The sequence below is a fragment of the Sciurus vulgaris genome (assembly GCF_902686455.1).
Source record: "Sciurus vulgaris genome assembly, chromosome: 6".
Lineage (NCBI taxonomy): Eukaryota > Metazoa > Chordata > Mammalia > Rodentia > Sciuridae > Sciurus > Sciurus vulgaris.
This window is the reverse complement of record NC_136466.1, coordinates 34,183,580-34,203,182: the sequence shown is the minus strand read 5'-3', so window position 1 is coordinate 34,203,182 and position 19,603 is coordinate 34,183,580. Positions and strand designations below refer to the sequence as shown.

The 19,603-nt window shown below is 36.2% G+C and overlaps 2 pseudogenes across 2 annotated transcripts in view; both read left to right on the top strand.

Annotated features, from left to right (window-relative positions):
* LOC306663696 (platelet-activating factor acetylhydrolase IB subunit alpha-like) overlaps positions 1–19,603 on the top strand; it is a 428,586-nt pseudogene that overhangs the window by 223,437 nt on the left and 185,546 nt on the right. The window lies entirely within an intron of this gene.
* The window catches only part of LOC306663647 (RB1-inducible coiled-coil protein 1-like), a 262,272-nt pseudogene continuing 250,867 nt past the window's right edge, over positions 8,199–19,603 (top strand). The window contains exon 1 of the transcript in view: positions 8,199–9,130. The product of the transcript in view is annotated as an RB1-inducible coiled-coil protein 1-like (transcript). The remainder of the gene's footprint in view (positions 9,131–19,603) is intronic.

The following is a 19,603-nucleotide window of genomic DNA, read 5'->3' as shown; positions in this document are numbered from 1 at the left end:
TCCCAGGATTTTATTTGATTTTTCAAGATGAGAACAACAAATGGGGCAGAAGCTCAGAGGTCAGAGACATCATAAAGATAGATCACTGGAATTGAGACAGTGCTGGAGCACCCAGTCAGACATAGCAGGGTGGAAGGAGGGCCAGCAGCAGTCACCTCTGAGCACTGTTCAAAGACATGAGGATAGAACATTATTCCCAGGAAACAGTATAATGTAATTGGATCCATCAATTTCCACCTGTTTCACTTCTACATGCATTCCAAGATGGTTCTGATCAAGGTTCTCCTACCTCCTAGCCCTGAAGTTGGCTCTTATCTTCTTTCATGAATTCCATTTATTTTTGAATTGACTATATTGTATAGGTCAGTTGTTAACCTGTTTTTTAGAAGCTGTAATTATTACTTGGTTGCATAGCTTGACTTTTCTTTTCTTTTTCTTATCTTTTGTTCTTTTTTTTTTTTTTTTTTTTTTTTTTTTTAGGTACCGGGGTTTGAACCCAGGGCCTTGTGTTTGCAAGGCAAGCACTCTACCAACTGAGCTATCTCCCCTGCCTGCCTTGACTTTTCTTTATGAACATATTTCTTTGGCCAGAAGCGGTGGCCAAGGCCTGTCATCCCAGTGGCTCAGGAGGCCGAGGCAGAAGGATAAGGAGTTTAAAGCCAGTCTCATCAATTTAGATCTTAAACAACTTAGGGACACAATCTTTCTAATTCAAAAATAAAAAGTATTGGGAATGAAGCTCAGTGCTTAAGAACCCCTGGATTCAATTTCTGGTGTGAAATAAAAAATGTTTCAAATTAGAGATTTGTTTCTTTCCTTCACCTTACTTTATCTAAAATTACTTTCCAAATATAAAATTTGATGCTTCCTTCTATTACTTCCACATTCTGATTAGGTTATTTATTCAGTTATAACTTGCTTAGCATCTCTATTATCCATCGCTCCAAACACTTCAAATTTTCTTATACACATGAACAATTATTCTGTCTTGAAGTTCTTTATTAAATGTTTGCCTGAGTTTTAAAGCATGAAACATTTTATTGTAATGTCATCTCATTCCTTTTGTTAATGTTTAATTTCAAGTGACAATTTTGTTTCTTTCATTCTGCTTTGTTTTATTCAATATGTTTATATTATTGCTGTGTCAATTCATTTCAAACCTCTGCTCAATTTCAGGTCTTCATTCTCATGATACTATATTTTACTGTAGGCAAATTCTCTCTGAAACCTGGGATTCTATTTTGGAATAAAAAGATGAAGAAATAACTCTCTCCTTGAATACCACTCTCCATGGGACCTATAAATATGTGACATTGTAAGGCAAAAGAGTTTTCAGATGGGATGAAGTCAAGGACTTTTAACAGGAAGATTCTCCTAGACCATTTGGGTACAGTTAAATTCATCACAGTGACTTTCACGAGAGGCAGCTAAGAGGGTACACTCAGAGTGGAGTTGTGACCATGGAAGAAGATATTAAAAGATGAAGATCATGAACAACAGCTAAGGATTGCAAGCAATTCTGGAATCTCCTGGTGGGGGCAATGGAAAGATCCTCAAGTTGGGTTTCCAGATAGAAGCATCCCTGTTGACACCTTAATTTTAGGTCTCAAGCCCCTCGTTGGACTTTTGATCTCAAGAACTACAAGATGTACATTTTTATTTTAAGTGATGAGATTTTGGTAATTTTTTTTGTAAGCAGTAGGAAACCAATAAAATAAGAATAACCCTTTTCCATGGATCTGGGACTATGTAAGTGATTTCCTTGCAGGTGAAATATTTTTGTCCTGTTAAAAATTAAAGATAATTGAGTTAACAATAACCTCACTCTTGTTATGTAGCAGCCTGTTCATGTAAGCACTCATGATTACTTCATAGTCATGTTTTCTGTTTGATCCCTAATCAATGGTCCCCTCATGATGTTCCTTCACATGGCGTATTTTACTCAGTTTGATCTCTGTCCTTGGAAATGAATCAATACCCATCATCCTCCAACATTTGTTTATTCATTCTTTTCAATTAGAGGCTTAAAATCCCAATCTCCCAAAGAACACATGGTGCTAGGGATACCATCCTTGTACATATCCCTTTATAAATTGATATGATAGAGCAGTAGGTTATTCACCTCTCTTGTTTTATGAAATGTTGCTTTATTATTCTCCAACATGACCTCAAGAGTCAATATTTTAGTTCATGAAGATTCCTTATTAGGTTGCATTTAGATGATCATATGATACAGTTTTATCCTCCCATTTTTATCAATTTGACAGTGTCTACTTTCTCCTTCTACATTTTCAAATAGTTTGAAAATCTGATATTTTATTGATAAATGTGTCTCTCATTCAGTGACTATGGTACATAAGAGAACATCAAAGGAAGGAGCCTATGGCAGTAGAAGAATGACAGAGGCTAGACCATGGCAGGTATTGACTAAGGGTAAAAACATATAGACCCTGAAAGACAAGTTGCATTCAAAAGTGGGTGGGAGGTAAAATAAAGCTTCCTCAGAGCTCAAACTCTGTATAAGACCCAGGCGTTTTCAGAAGACACAATGTGCTGAAGGATAGAGTTCAGCAGAGTGAGAGACAAGGGCTTTACCAGAAGAGAATTCCTGGCAAAGACCAGGTGTGCTGGAGCTGGTCATTGTCTTCTTCCTGCCAATGTAGAAGTAATCAGGAAGAGTGGCAGAAGAGAAAAATCTGACTGTGAAGAGACAGGAGAACATTACCAGCGTCAGGGAAAATTCAATAACTGCTGGGGATGTACGGATGCATGAGATGTTCTAAGACCCACAACTTTATTCCAATATGCCTCTCACCTAGTTTTCTACATACTGTAAATAGCACTAATGACATACAGCCTTTACTTTTTTATTTTGAGTCAGGCATAGTGCTGAGCCTGGCCCTGTCTGGTACTGCTACATCCTCATCATTGGAGAGACTGAGTAATGCACTGTTCATAGACACGTAGAAGGATTTCCTTTGTTTAATTCCCATTATCTCTAGATTTGGTATCAAGTACAATGTATGAATGTTCAAGTTAATGATAAAATTTTCATTGTATAAAAATTGCCACCTTAGCAGATGGTTTCTAGCAATGCTGCTATACTGTGAATACTACCTGGGTCCTTAGACTGTGTGATGTCATCAATAGGTCACAATGCATTGTTGAGCCCTTAGTAATAGCTGGTTTCACAATAACCCTGATGCTGTTCTGAACACTGCTAAGGTCAACTATTTAGTGAACAAATAACCTTGCTCTAATTTATATGTTGTTCCTTCAGGTACAGATTTTTTTCTTAATCACCATTGGCTAACTTTTGGAGATGTGAGCTTCTGAAAGAAAGTTACCTGATCTGAGTAACCTCCAAAGAGTTGCACCCTGAAGAGAAGGCAAAGAGGAAACATACGGTAAGCATACCCTTCCCCAGCCTGTTAAGAAGTCAAGGGGTATGTGTTAGCATCTTCTCCAGGCCTAATGTAATCAGGAACTCTGTTGTACAAAGGAAGAAGGAAGGATTTCTACTCAGTGGAAGAGAAGGAGAAGAATGTGGATGCTAATTCACAAGGTGGGGATTGGCTAGAGAAGAATAGAGTTACATTAGATTAGGTAGAGGAGAGTGAAGGGAGGGGAGGGGGTATGGTGGTAGGAAGGATAGTAGAATGAATCAAATATTATTACTCTATGTATATATATGTATATACATATATATAAAATATATATATAATGATATATATAAAATTATACTCCATTATATATGATGTATCAAAGTGCATTCTACTGTCATGTATAGCTAATTAAAACAAATAAAACATTTTTAAAAAAGAGCAAGATTGACTGAAGGGTGGAAAAAGGGAGAGAGCTGTGTTTTTCTAGTTCCTGAGTTGTTCCTGAGGGCTCAGATTGTCTGAAAATTAACAAAAAAAATTAGGTGATCTAGGTCTTGTCTCTGTGACTGTGGACCCAGACCATCTTCATAAAAGCTCTGTGTATCCACCAATTTTTTCATTAGATTTCCTCCTATTTAACTTTTTAAATATATACAAATTTATAAATTTTCTAATATTAATTTTTCCTTCTAATTTAGATGAAAGTGGGTCCTAAAATGAGGAAAATATTGAAAAAAAACTTAAACACTTTAAAACTGATTATACAGGGAAACATATAAAGTCATACAAATGTATACACTCAGTAGTAAAAATTTTTTTCAGACTTTGAGATAGAAATGTGGAAATCCTATGGGGATTAAAAGAGAAAAAATACACGAACACACAATCATGATGGCTAAATTCGGATTAGCACTTATAAGATACTAAGATAAGGAGAGAGATGATGTTAAATGACCTCATCTGCCTCCACAGAAGAGGAAAAAGCATCATCTAAGAGAGAAAAGAGTACTGGAAACAAAAGCATGGCCATCATGGGCGCGAGACCCTACTGAAAGTCAAATGGAGATAATTATAACTCTTGCTGAGCTTCAGAAGAGTCATGGTCATGATTGGATAAGACTATTTTCTGATTTTCTCTATAGTGTAGAGCAGAGGAAATTATACAAAATAAAATTCAGATGAGTAGCAACATAGGCAGCAAAAAGAGCCACTGAGAAGTTTGGGCATTGCAGAGGAAGGATTAAACTTTACTTGAGATGCATCTGATTGCTTCTTCAGTAAAGGCAAAGTATTTAATAATTTATTCAGACAAATAATTGGTCGCTATAATATTTGATGTATGGAAAATGTCTCATTTAAGGAAGAATACAAAGCACGTTTGCTAATTCTGGTTCAAATGACAACTCTTTCATGAGAGATAAGACTTTAGGTAAAACATACCTTCTGACAAAACCATAGGAAAACTGTTCAAGGCTGGAATTATGGAATTATTTCATCAGCATTCACCTTCAGGAGGCATTGATGGAGACATATGTGCAGCACTTAAGTACAAACAGAAACAACATGTATCCCATTTGTTTACGATAAAAATAAATTTAAAAAAATACCAATTCCTGTTCTGTAGAAGTCCCTGATTATCAATCAGCACAAATTAGCCAAGCAGTTGAAGTGAAAATGTGGTGTAAATCCCTGTGGAGACCTGTGGAAGCAGCAGCATGGATCCATCTATTCTGTTGATACTTGATGACTCATTCTGATATCTTAAAACTACTGTGATAGTGCCCTTGTGGTTTTCTTGCACAAACAGTGTTCATTTATTTTTCACTAAATGCTTTTATTATCCATGGTGAACAGACTAAAGTATGGCAAATTGAGCACCAGAATCTTTAATCTGTTTAGACAAGGAACTTTGTTATTTAGCCTCCATTAAAGATGTGGAAATGGAGTCAGCTCCCCATGTGGCTTCTTTGCTAAGGTGTAGATAGAGGTATTGGTGGTCATTCTGCCACAAAGTGGTTCTCTGCCACTTAGAGAACCCCAAATAAACAAGGAAAAGCAGTGTTTAGTTAGGTCCTTTGAACATAATTTTAGCTCAAGAATTCCTGTTATACTGGACAAAATCATATGCAGTGGGATCAAGGAGGTCATACCAAACATTGCCATGCTGCCTTGTCATTTACTGTGTGGCCTAGGGTGTACTAAGAAGAATATGAGTGAAGCAGTCACAGAAAAGATTGTACCCAGGGGGATTCAGTGAGAAAAATGAAGCAGAGCTCAACACAGATACTTCTTTGAGTTTGGTGGCACAGGTGACCAATGAAGAAACTGAGGAGGAAGGTGTGAATACACTCAGGGTCTAAGGCTTGGAAGGCTGTGTTTGTGGGCAGCAGAATGTGTGGATTGGTTCTTTTGTCCCATGAGTAGAATCCAGTGAAACCTATGATATCAAGATTCATAGCAGAGATCAGTATGTGCTTGTCCCTAGGGGTGTGTCAATCTAAACTCTCTAGAGCACATACCACCCAATAAAACTCCTAAGACCTTATGAGATGTAAGCATCAGTTGCAAAAACCCATAGACTTGTGCAGCAGCCCCACTCTGGGAGTGCATTGATCTGGTCTATGCAGACAAAACTCCAATTAAAGTACTTCCCATTCCATTCTGTCTAATACTGTTGGAAAGAAAAGTTGAGAGCTATTTCAACCAACTTCAGTCTTAGACCACCCCAAATGGGAGCCTGGTGAATTACAGAAAAAGAAGCCCTTGCTTACTCTTAGTCATAGCTCAGAAGAAGCAGAAAAATGGACAATTGGGCACAGGCAGTGAACATCCAGTCTCCTGAACTATTTTGACCACTTGGGTGAAAACAATTCCTTCATTTTCTGTTAAGAATTCTTATTTCCACTTTGTGTGTCTGTGTTCTTGCTGTACTTATTGGTTCATGAACATACATGCATATACATATTTATTTTTGTCACTTTTAGCATGTTTAATGTAGTTATTTTTCCTTGCCTTGTCTCTTGAGAAGGATTTTAGTTTTATGTATTTTGGTTAAGTTTGTGTTTGTTTCATTTATTTTTCTTTCTCTCTTTACTTCTGCTAACAGCCCAATTCTCTTGTTCTTTCTTCCTTCATTTGCTTTGCTTCTTCTATTTTTCCTCCTCCTTATAACTATCATCTGTTACATGTTTTCACAAGTTTTGTTTGCTTTCTGAATATTCTAATCTTTCTTCTACCTCCTATCACATTTTCCTTTCTCTTAACTGTATTTTTACCTCTTTTAGAACTAATTGGTTTATATAACTTCTGCCCCTACCACTCATATTATTGCAGTTCTTCCTGCTGTGGATGATATATACAATTTGCTTTAAAGTCAGATAGAGTTTGTGGTTTTTGTTTTTATTGTTGGCAACTGCTGACCTCACCATTCCTGTTTTTGTGGTAATTAATTTTGTGGATGTCATAATAAGAACTGGATACTTATTGAATATTTCATACTATTTGCATGAGTTGTTACTACTGTCTGTTTCCATCTGTCCTTTGGGGTGCTGCGGACCTACCAGCACACTAAAATTTCACAGGACAGAGGCATTCCTGTGGAACTAAATAAATAACTGAATCAATTAAGGAAGTCAGAACAACATATGAATGAGAAATTCAATAAAAAGTAGAGATATTTAAAAAGATTCAAACAGAAATCTTGGGTATGAAACGTACAGTAAATTAAATAAATGTTCACTTGAAAGTCTCTAATCAAGCAGACCATACAGATGACAGAATCTCAAAGCTGAAATATAAAGTGGTTAGCCTTGAACACTCAGGAAATATTAAAGAAAATACATAAACATAAGGAGAACATGTAAGAACTCTATGAAAATATAGAGGCAATTTTAAGAATAACTGGAATTGAGGAGAGTAATAAGATGTAGGTTAATAAAATTGATGATCCCTTTTGGGAAATTATGTCAGACTTTTCCAAATCTTAAGAATGAGATGGATATCCAGATCCTGGAGGCATTCAGAACCCCAAATAGGCAAGATCAAAAAAGAACTTCTCCAAGACTTGTTATAATTAAATGCCTAACATACAGAAAAATGGATGAACTTATAAAAGCCTCAAAGAGAAAACTGACAGGTCACATTTAGATCAAGCCTATCATTAGTTCTGATTTTTTTTAGCACAAGCTCTAAAATCCCAGAGGAAGTGGAATGATGTATTCCAATTCCTTAAAGAAAACAACTGTCAACCAAGATTGCTATATTAAGAAAAAGCTATCCTTCAAATTTGAAGATGAAATAAAAACTCTTAAGCCAAATGTAAAAGAATTCATGAACACTAAGCTTGCACACAGAATGTACTTAAAGAATACTGACTGTACAGGGTGGCCATGTCCCTGGCCCTGTCAAACCTTATGCACTGCTTGCTTCCTCCTGTTGCCCAAGCCCCTTGGCTCTGACGACCGCAGCTTCCTGACCAGCACCGAGGGGCCTAATTGTGTGCTTTTCTGTCCTGAGCCCTCCCTTCTGCTGGTGTTTGGGTGACGGTGGACAGTTATGTCAGTTAGCAATGCTGAATTGGCAGCTGGCAGCCACTGCCAAGGATGAGGCAGTGGTGGAAGATGAAGCCAGAGGCTGCCAGATTGCTGTTGCCACCAGCTGAAGAGAAGGCCCTGCTGGTTCTCTGAGTTTAACAAATAATACCATTCAATTACCAATATCAAGCAAAGGAAACATAAGCCAGTTTTAATTTGCTTAAGAAGAGTGGTAAAGCTTTTCCCAGTGCCTGTTGGAATCATATCAGAGGGAGAGGCAGAAGCTCATGGAATCCAGAGAAATCATCATGAAGTTATATGTGTTTCTGATTAATTCTGGAAGTACCGTAACCTTTGGCACTGAATTTACAGTACAAACTGTGACAGATCTTAAACATGTCATTCAAAGCCAATACAAGATTGCTATTCAGCTTCAGGTACTTGTGGTCAATAGAGGAGAATGCATGGCTATAGATCTAAGGTGTGCACCTACAGCAATGGGATAGACACAAATCCAGTGTTTCTTTTTAACCAAGAAATGATCTTATGTAACTGTGCACCTGCTATTCCTAAAACAACATTTTAAGCAGAAAATGACATGGAAATAAAAGTTGAAGTGTCTCTTATGATGCCTGCAGGTTTTCACACTATTGCTTCAAGGACACAACTTGCAGTGGAAATATATGAAGCTGCCAATAAACTTTTTTCTTTTTGCAAAGGTCTTGTCTGATGAAAATCTTCAACATCAAGTCTGGGCAGCAATCGTGGACAGGCTGGAGAATTGCTTAAATTCATACCAAATCTACTTTCAAAGTTCGAAAGTATTTATTTCATTTATCTGCAATCAATAGAAAACATCAAGTTAAAACTTACTCATTTAGAAACTGCAATTTCAGTAATGGCCAAGATTCCATTGGAGTGCCTAACCAGGCATAGTTACTGGGAATGCTTGGGAAGACTGAAATCTTTAAGTGAAAGTGAAGGCTCAGAAAAGACTGAGAAGAAAAGATATACTGAACTGGTCCTTTCTCCTGATATGCCTAGAACAACTAGCACATCTTTGTTAACCTCATTTAATAAGCAAGTGGATCATGTAGAGCCAGATACCACAGACAATGAAAGTGGCAAAGAAATTAGGAAATCTTGTCAAAGTACTATACAGCAAGATGAAACTTCAGTAGATACTAAAGACAGTGATCTGCTGGTTTTTTAGTGTTTCTTTGATACTCTGATAAATGTTCAAGATAGACCTAACAATGTGGAATCTTTGGTCAGGAAGTGCTATGATTCTACGAGCAGACTTTGTTCAGAGATATTTTACCATTTTATAGTAGAATTCAATCAAACTATTGCCAAACTTGATAATCACAATATGGAAGGCATCAAAGGACCAGGTGTTTGCTACCTGTGGTCAGCTGGTGAATGAACAGAAAGAGCTCACTCAGGTGGTGTTGCTTTGGGATGCTACATGTTGATCAAGATGGAGAGAAATTTCAAGCTTTGCTCTGCCTTGTAATAGAGTTGTTAGAAAGAGCTAAAATTGTTGAAAATCTTAGTGTAGATATTCAGATATACTACTTAGCTATTGTTGAGGTTGTAAGGAGAAAAATGTTCATTAACACCTTAGGGAGTGGGCTGGTGTTTTACTGAAAAATAGAAAACAATTATATGAAGTTGAAAAGTCTAGAAGGGAATCCTTTGGGAAATTATTTAGGAAGTCTTTTATAAGAAACTGTTTCAGGGACTGGACTCTTGGCTCCTTTCTTTTTACACTCAGAAGCCTCAAAAGTGACTGAACTTCCAGATATTTCATTAAAAGTTCACAGTATTTTCAATCATTTGTCCCTCAGAAGTTCAACCATTCCTCAGGCTTCCTATACTTTGTAACTTTGGATCTCAACACCAGCATGAACGTGCCCTACATAATTTGGTAAAGGCAGCACAAAGTTTGGATAAAATGTCACAGACCATTATAGATTTACTGAATGAACAAAAAACATCTGTGAGTCAGGCATCCCCACAGTCTTGGATTCTTCCCCATGGATAGAAATTGTAAAAAGAATTGCAACTTCTACCAAGAACTCCTATTCCTTTCACTGTTCAGGGCCCCTTATGTCCTTCAGTATGTCCCTTGGAAGAATTATCTCCAGATAAAAGAGATTTTATAACATTTGATTTTATAACTATCCCTCAACCAAACATAGAACAAACTATTCACCATGTTTCTGTAGACTTGGATTCATTAACGAAAGTCCTGAATCAGATTTTATGTCTGCTGTGAATGATTTTGTGATTCAAGAAAATTTATTTTTTTTCCTAATCTTACAAGTGATCCACAAAGTCCAGAGGTGATGGTGGAATCACTTTATTCATCACTTATCAATGCAATAGATAGTAGACTATGTAGGGTAGAAATACATATGGTAAAGAGGATTTTGGAGATCATGCTTCTCTGAACATTCACCTGGAAAAATGTGGAGTTGTTGTAGAAGACTTGCAGAGAGCCCTAGGATGGCGGCTGGTGTTGGGCCAAGAGGTGGCGCATAATTAGTGTTAATACAGCGTGATCTACCTTTGCCTGATTAGTTAATGTCTCCTCTGCGCTAGTGATCAGCAGATGTTCCTTATTCTTTCTTGATTGGTACTGTGGCGCATGCTCCAACCGTGCTACTTAATCCTAAGCTGATTGGCTGCCTTAGGTATATAAGACACGGCACCTATAGGAAGCACTTCTGATAAGCATCACCTCTGATAGGTTGCTGAACGCAGGGATCTCAGATTGCAGAACGCAGGACTATGCATACAACTCTAGGTCGCAGATCACAGAATGAAGGTTGCAGTTCACAGGACGCACCACTAAGAAGCACCTCTGATAGAAAGCACTGATAGCACACACCTCTAGCACACACCTTTAGGATGCAGAATGCAGGACGCACCTCTAAGAAGAAGCAGCAGACCTTTAAGAAGTAGCACCTCTAAAATTAAGCAAAGTCTCTCTTCCTCTAAGCAAAGTCTCTCTTCCTCTAAGCAAAGCCTCTCTTCCTCTATAAAGTAGCGAACAAGCAAATAAGCAAGGAAGTAGCCCGGATAAAGATAATAGAAGTAGTTCAGTTCCAGTCCACCTCTGATAAATTACCGTGAGATTGTTGCTGCAGGTGGCAACAAAGACTCTCACTTCTCTATACAAATCATCAAAGAAGACCACTTCAGAGCAAGTTCTTTGGTACAAAAAGAACAGTATGACTTCTCAAATTCTGTAAAGTGTACAGTATTGGAAATAAGAAACATTATTGAAAACATAAAATGTTCCCTGGAAATAACACAAAAAGAAAAAACATCAAAAAGTACTACAGCCTTTAAAAAGCAAATAGGAAGGTAAGTTTGATGTAGTAATAAAGGAAAGTGAAGAAAGTGAAAACAAAATTAAAAAATTGAAAGAGACCTAGTATACTTTGAGGAAATTTTACAAAATAAAGACAATGAATTTGCGAATTCAGCAATGGAGATCTGCATGTAATACTCTCAGAACAAACATTACAGTTGAATGAAGAAGAAAATAAGCAGTTAAATCAAATGTCCCAGAACATGTCTTCAGTATCTTCAAGGCACCCTGAAAAGAGAGTCTAGAGATTTTCAGGTATCAGATTTGGTGCTTATCATCCTAGATGAAGATCATGACATGCCAATCATGCATAATTTACTGTTAGTCCTAATTTATATTATCTGCATTCAGAGTTTTTGCCTGCCTTGGATCTCAAACCAGCTTCAGGTGCATCTAGATGACCCTGGGTACTGGGAAGAGTAATGGAAAAGAAATAACATCAAGTTCAAAAGGCATAAAACAGGTGTTAAATTTCTTTGGGGTCAGAGTTTTACAGAATGAAAGCTGTGTCATGGAATAAGAAAGTATAGCTTATGGAAGAAAGTACTTCATTCTGTGTCATTTCCTAATTTGTACTACAGGGCTCATTAATCACTCCAAAAACAGCAGGCCATTTTTTTTATACAAAATTCATCATGATGATATACTTCATTGGTGTACATCATTTACTTTTTGACTGGCTACGTTTTAGGAAAAGTAAATTCATCAAAACCCTAGGCTAAATTTAAAAATAAAAAAGAAATGCTGTACCTTGAAGAATTTTAAAAAACAATCTCAAGAACACAAAAACTAGCTACTATACTTTGAAGAGTAACTAAATAAAGGAGAAAGTGGACAAATTTGAACATTATCATTAAATCAAAATGACAGGTATTAATAAACATTTCTCTGTAAAAACATTGAATGCAAATGGTCTCAATTCTGCAAGTAAAAGAAAGACTGGCATAATGGATTATATCACAAGACCCAACTCTATGTTTTTTGCAACAGATTCACTTTACAGGCAAAGACAGCCACTGGCTGAAAGGGGAAAAAATGTAATTTGATATACCATGCAAATGAACTCCCAAAACAATCAGGAATATCTACTCTCAGATCTTACAAAGCAGAATTCAAACCAAAATTAATTAGAAAAGACAAAGAAAATCAGTTCATACTGGCAAAGGGAACAATCCAATCAGAAGATATAGAAATAATACATATTTTTACCCAAAACATGGGGTGTAAATAATTAAATAAAAGAGACACCACTCCAATTGAAGCCTCAGATAGACTTCAGTACAATAATACTGGATGGTTTCAAGGCACCTATCTTACTATTAGATAAGTTATCCTGTCAAAAACTCAGTAAAGACTCTTGAGCATGAAAAATATTATAAATCAAATGGACTTAACAGACTTCTACAGAATATCTTATCCAACAACAACTGAATACATATTCTTCTCAGAGACTCCTGGAGTCTTTTGCAATTAGAACATATTTGAAACCACAGGCAACTCTTAGGAAATGTAAAAAAGAATTGATATGATTTCTTGCCTGTTATCTAATCAAAATGGAGGGAAATTAGAAATCAATATCAAAGATACCAGTGAAATGATTCCAACACATAGATTTTGAATAACACACTTTTGAATGATGAATCAGTGATAGCAGAAGTGAAGTGGTAATTAAAAATTCTTGGCCTCAAATGAGAATAATGATATAATATACCAGAACCTCTGAGATATTATGCTGGCAGGTCTAAGAAGAAAGTTTTTAGCCATAAATGCCTGTATACAAAAATCAAAAAGATCCTAAATAAACAACCTAATGATTCATCCAAAGGCCCTTGAAAAAGATCGAACCAATTCCAAAATCAGTAGGTGGAAGGAAATAATTAAGATAGAGCCTAAATAAAATGAGAAGAAATAAAACAAAGGATAAATAAAATAAAAAATTGATTCTTTGAAAAGATAAAAAGTTCGATAAGTCCTTAGCTGACCTAACTAAAAGAAAAAGAGAGGAGATCCAAATAAGTAAAATTAGAGATGAAAAATGGGAAATCACCAGATATCACAGAAATCCTAAGAACCACTAGGAACTATTTTGAAAACTCATACTCCAGAAGTTAGAAGACCTAGAAAAAAATGGATACATTTCTAGACACATACTATTTGCCCAAAATGAATAATGTGAACATAGAAATCCTCAATAGAGCAATAAGTTGTAATGAGATAGAAGAACTAATAGTAGGCATTCCAAAGAAGAAAAGTCTATAACCAGATGGATTCTCATGTGCATTATAATAAACCTTTAAAAAAGAGCTAATGCCAATGTTCCCCAAATTATTCCATAAAATGAAAAGGGATTTAACACTTTCATATTCATTCTATGAAGCCAGTATCACACTCAGACCCAAAGTAAATAAGGATGCATTCAAGAAAGAAAACTACAGACTGACATCCCTGATGAATTTAGATGCAAAATTTCTTAAAGTATTAGTGAATTGTATTCAACAACATATTAAGTAGAGTGTAAATCATGACCAAGTTGGTTTTATTCCAGAGATGAAAGGATGGTTCAAAATATACAAATGAACAAATATATTTTTTTTTCATAAATTAAACTAAGGACAAAAATTACTTAGTCATCTCCAAAGATGTATAGAAAGCCTTTGACAAAATTCAATACCCATCATGATAAAACACAGAAAAACTAGGGATAGAAGGAACTACTATAATATCATAAGGCTGTATATTAAAAACCCAAGTCGACCTATGATAAATGGGGAAATAATGACAGCAATTCCTTCAAAATCTAGGAAAAGAAAAAGTTGTCCACTCTCACTTTTCTTATTTAATACAGTGATAGAAATTCAAGTCAGAGCAATTAAGCAAGAATAGGAAATAAAAGGGATGAAAACAGGAGAGTCAAATAATCACTGTTTGCAGATGATATGATATGCATAGAAGTAATTTAAAAAATCAACATACAAAAATTAAGAGCTTTTCTGTAGACCAACATCAAATCTGCTAAGAAGTCAGCAAAACCTTCCCATTCACAATAGTCTTAGAAAATATTGAAGAATGAATCAAACCAGGAGGTGGAAGATTTCTACAATGAAAACTACAGAACATTGAAGACATAAATTGAAGAAGACCTCAGAAGATGGAAAGACCTCCCACAGTCATGAATAGGCAGAATTAATATTGTCAAAATGAACATCCTACCAAAAGCAATAAACAAATTCAATGCAATCCTCATTAAAATACAAAGGATATTATTCACATAACTAGAAAAAAGTCTTAAATTTCATTTGGAAGAATAAAAGACCCAGAATAGCCACAACAGTTCTAAGCCAAAAAAGTAATACTGGAGGCATCACAATACCTATCTTCAAATATACTACAAAGCTATAGCAATGAAAAAAAAAAAACACATGGTAATGACTTAAAAACAGACACACAGACCAATGGTGCACAATGGAAGAAGATGCAGAGAAAAACCCACACAGGTATGGTGATCTCCCTTGACAAAGGTGCCAAAAACATACATTGGAGAAAAGACAGCCTCTTTAACAAATGGTGCTGGGAAAACTGGTTATCTACATGTAAAAGAATGAAACTGGATCTCTATTTTTCAACCTGCACAAAAATAAACTCAAAATTGATCAAAAGAAGTAGGAATTTGATAGGAAACTATGCAATTACTAAAAGGAAAAGTATGGTCAATACTATTACATATAGGCACAGGCAACAACTTTCTCAATAGGATGTCTAAGGATCAGGAAATAGTGCCAAGTGTTAATTAATGGGATGTTATCAAATTAAAAACTTCTGCAGAGCAAAGGAAATGATTCAAAATGCGAGAGAAAACCTACAGAATGGGAGAAAATCTTTGCTAACTATTCCTAAGAGGAGAAAATGAATGGTCTTTTGATAAAAAAAAAGTGGTAGAAATTTCAAGTAGCATGGCAATTAAATGGAGCAGCAGCTTCACTGTGAATCACAATGCCTGTATCAAGATCCACCAACTTAGATTCATAGGATGTCTAATGACTTACACTTTACCATCACATATAATGTTGGTGAGTACTCACTAGACTGCAAAGGTGGGTTAGTCATGCTGTCCGAGTTCCTGGATGAAGAACTAACACTGGGTACAGTATCTGGCTACAATAGATAACAAATGGCCACCCAACATCTGGCCAGCCAAGACATTATTTCTGTGAGCTAGGGTGTTCATCAAGCAGAGAAAAGGGTGCAGACTCTTCCAAATTATCATCTCTCACTTGATCATTGTCCACTCTTACTCATTTACATGGGGAAAAATAACCCCAAAGTTAATAATGGAGGGATCCCCAATGTCTCCTAAAATTATCTGGGTATACGAATAACTAAGGACAACTTTCAATTGTCTTGGTGCTTGCAGAGTATATAAAATTCTGTTAAGCTATCAAGTGTTTCTTGGCTGTCGCTGAGTCATCTTTTGTGGAAAGGGTTTTTTTTTTTTTATAGAGTAGCATTTGGCACAGTTTGGTGAACACACGTTAGCCACAGCTATGGGAGTCTTGCAGCATTGAAAGTCCTAGTTTCTCTCACCAGTAGTTCCAATAGTCCAAAGCTAAGAGGTACAGTGAGATTGAAAATTCTGTGTTGAGTACAGGCCTGAGGGTTTCAAGATGAGTGGAAACTCTTCCAAATTTAAGTGAGAGAGAGAAATTGAGCACAGGTGGTGGGGCAGATCAGCTGAACACTGAGTTTTACAAGGTCTTGACAGTGGGAACCTGGTGGTGAGATTAAAGCAGATAAAAGCATTTGGGGTCTCAGGCATGAAAAAACTGAATGCCACATCTAAGACTTGAGTGAAGCTAGCTTGGAGAAGCAAAACTATATCAAAATGTCAATGTATATGTGTGACATTAAATGAAGGTATGTAATCCAAAATAAATATTTTTTTAAAAAAATATGTATTAGTTGTTGATGGACCTTTATTTAATTCATTCACTTATATGTGGTGCTGGGAATCAAGCCCAGTGCCTTACACATGCTAGGCAAGTGCTCTGCCACTGGGCCACAACAGTAGCCCCAAAATAAATATTTTATGGTGAGTATATAATGCTTTCATTTTCTCAGGAGCACATATCTTCTTTTGTGGAGTAGCTGGTCACATGTGCAGGCAAATTGATCCAACTGAATTGAATCAATATACTGCATCACCACTGGCTACTAACCCAAACAGGACCACTGATAATTCATATGATTTCTTTCTCTGAGAAAGTTACTAAAAATGTGTTTTGTCTACAATAAAATTATCACATACACATTTTGATAGAATACCTCATTCGACTGCCACCTGGTAGAAAACCATGGTATGTAAGTGCATGGCTTCTATTACATAAAAGGCACACTGGGAAAAGCAGCTTTGCACCCTACCAGGCCATCCAGTCACAGTAACGGACTGTGGTGATTGCATATGACCCATGATGGGCTTATTGAAATCCTCTCCTGGTTGCTTGCTCTGATGATATTTCTTTGCTAGTTGCAAAGTCGTGAAAATGTTAGTTGTACATAACAGTGACCAGGGTTCAACTGCCTAATCCACAAAAAGGGCATGAGATATATTGAGAAAAAATAGTCCAAATAATCCTAGAATTACTGACTCCAATACTACCTGAAAATATTTCTATACTTACCTTTGTTTAGTTGATCAAGGGTTCAGTTCCTGTCACTTTGATAAAAATTTCCCAATTAACATACACTGGAGATTATTTTATCCCATTTGGCTATAACAAAATGCCACAGACAAACAACAGAATATATTTCACACAGTCATGGAGGCTGGAAGTCCAAGACCAAGGCAAAGGAAGATTTGGTATCTAGTTATGACTTGATTTATCACAAGAGGCTTTTCACTGTAACACCAAATTATGAAAGTGGGGAATGCATCCTCTTGGGTCTCTATGATAAGTGCAGTAAACCCTTTCATGAAGTCTCCTCTCTCATGACCTAATCACCTCCCATTCCCACCTCCTAATGCCATAACTTTCATGGCTAGGATTTCAACATAATGGATTTGAGGAAGACAAAAACCTTCAGACCATAGCAGAGGTTCGGTAACATGAACAGACTACAGTAAGGAAAGAGGTTAGAAATGGATATTCTGTGGTAACATCATTTATATAGACATATTTGGAATTATCTTTGTTCCCGTTGAGACAGTATCTTGCTACACCTAAAGTGGCGTATGGACTCCATAGCATAAATTCTTGCCCAGAGTAATCCTTTAAAAAATACTTTAGTTGAATTAACTTCAAAACACCAAGCAAAATCACTTTATTATTTTATACATTTCATTGTCAACTATTTATTGAAAAGCAACTTTGTAAAAGATACAGTTCTGTCTACTCATAATATACAAGTGAGCATATGTTTTTTCAACTTACGGATCAGACTTATTGTAGTTTTGTCAATATGTGCCTAGAGTATATGGTCATCATGCCAAAGCAGTTGATACCTAAAAGGGAACACTGTCCTCGCAAATGGTAGTATTTCAACAAACTGTGAAAGTAAAAAAGTTCTAATTCTTGATTCATTTATCTCTGGATGTGAGACATTAGATACACCATTCAATGTCCCAAAGTTGGTTTTCTCTTCTGTAATGTAAAGAGATTTAAATATATGATCCAAAAGACTTTTTCCGGCTAAAGAGATACCTTAGGTTTTAATTTCTTAAACCTATGCTTTTAAAAGTGTAGCTGTGTACCGGCAGTCTAGAGATTTAATCAAATGCCAATTTCATCCAAACTTCAGACCTATAGAATCAGACACTTTGGGAATGGGGCCCGGCAATCTGTCTTGAGAAAGTTCTGATGTACTCTGGAGATTGAGAACCACTGCTTTACATAGGTGATATATTTAATCATCAATGTATTTGTGCAGAAATTTTCTAATTTTTCTCAGATGCATCACCAAAATCATTTTCTCTTCTACACTTTCACATCATTCTTCAACTCTCCCAACTCCCACAGCCTGGAAAATTATTTTGGAGAAAACAAAACTTTTTAAAATTTGCTATTTTTCATGATTTCATACAGTTTTGATGAATTTATTGTGTCTTACAAACAAAACTAAACTCATAGAAAAGAAAAAAGTCTATATTAAGAGTACTCTTGTATTATGCATGTCATTCTTTTCACCAGAATTAATGAGGCATATTTGGTAGATATCAGTATGAGTCACTACCTACAAAATGGGAGAAAATATTTGGGGGGAGTTCCATGCTCATTGTGATTTAAATGTTAGGTGAATAGTATTAGGTCCAAGGCTTAGCATCTCCACAGCCATTTTAAACTCATAGCATAAGTTGCTTTCCCACTCTAGAGGGGTACTTACAGAGAAAAAAGGAGTTAAAAGGTGAACTTCCCTTCCCACCTCTCATTAACCACCCCACCAGAACATCCCCTTACTTGTCCTGTCAGCACATCATAAGTTCTTACACAAGCAGCTAATAAGAGCTCATGCAACTTTACACAAGCCGCCCAAACCTCCCCATAAATTACCCCAGAGCTAAGTTTTTCCTGCCTCTCTCACTTTTCACAAGGGATGGCCTTTGTCAAACCCTGACTGGCAAATAAAACTTTCTACGTGTGGATCTCCTCACCTGGTTTCTGCATTGCTCATCCACATTGCATTTTCCTTTCAAATAGAACAGGTTAATTTGTAGGAATCCATTGTAATGTAGTAAACATACAAACATACCTACATTTGAGAATACCAATAGGGCTTTCAACTGAAGAAACAACAAGTAGATGATCTCTTGTAATTAGTCAGTTTTTCCTCCTGCCAAACTCAGAAAGCAATAAGAAAAAGAGACATAAAGAATAAAATTCTGGGTGTGCAATTACTTCACCAAATGAGTAATTGCCTCCATTTAGAAATCTGTTAACCTGGGTTCATAATGTGGTTTGGGTATGTAATCATCTGTAGCTTGTACTAGTTTATAAACATATTTATGGCCAAATTTATTAGACATCTTGCTAGGCGTCACTTTTGTTATGTGGTCCCTATAATTTGACTTAGTTTACTAGGAAGAAAAAAACACCCCTTCCTTTTCTTTCCTCCAGTGTCCAATTCTAAAATCACTTAGTTATTGAGTTTTACACGTTTCCTTACTCACTCACTATTGGTAGTCAAAAATTCAAGTTTCGAAGAGTAGTGCTCAAGAATGGTGGAAGGAAAGACTGTATAGAGGGAAAAGTGGGGTGGGAGAGGTGGGGGGAAGGGAAAAAATAACAGAATGAATCAAACAACATTACCCTATG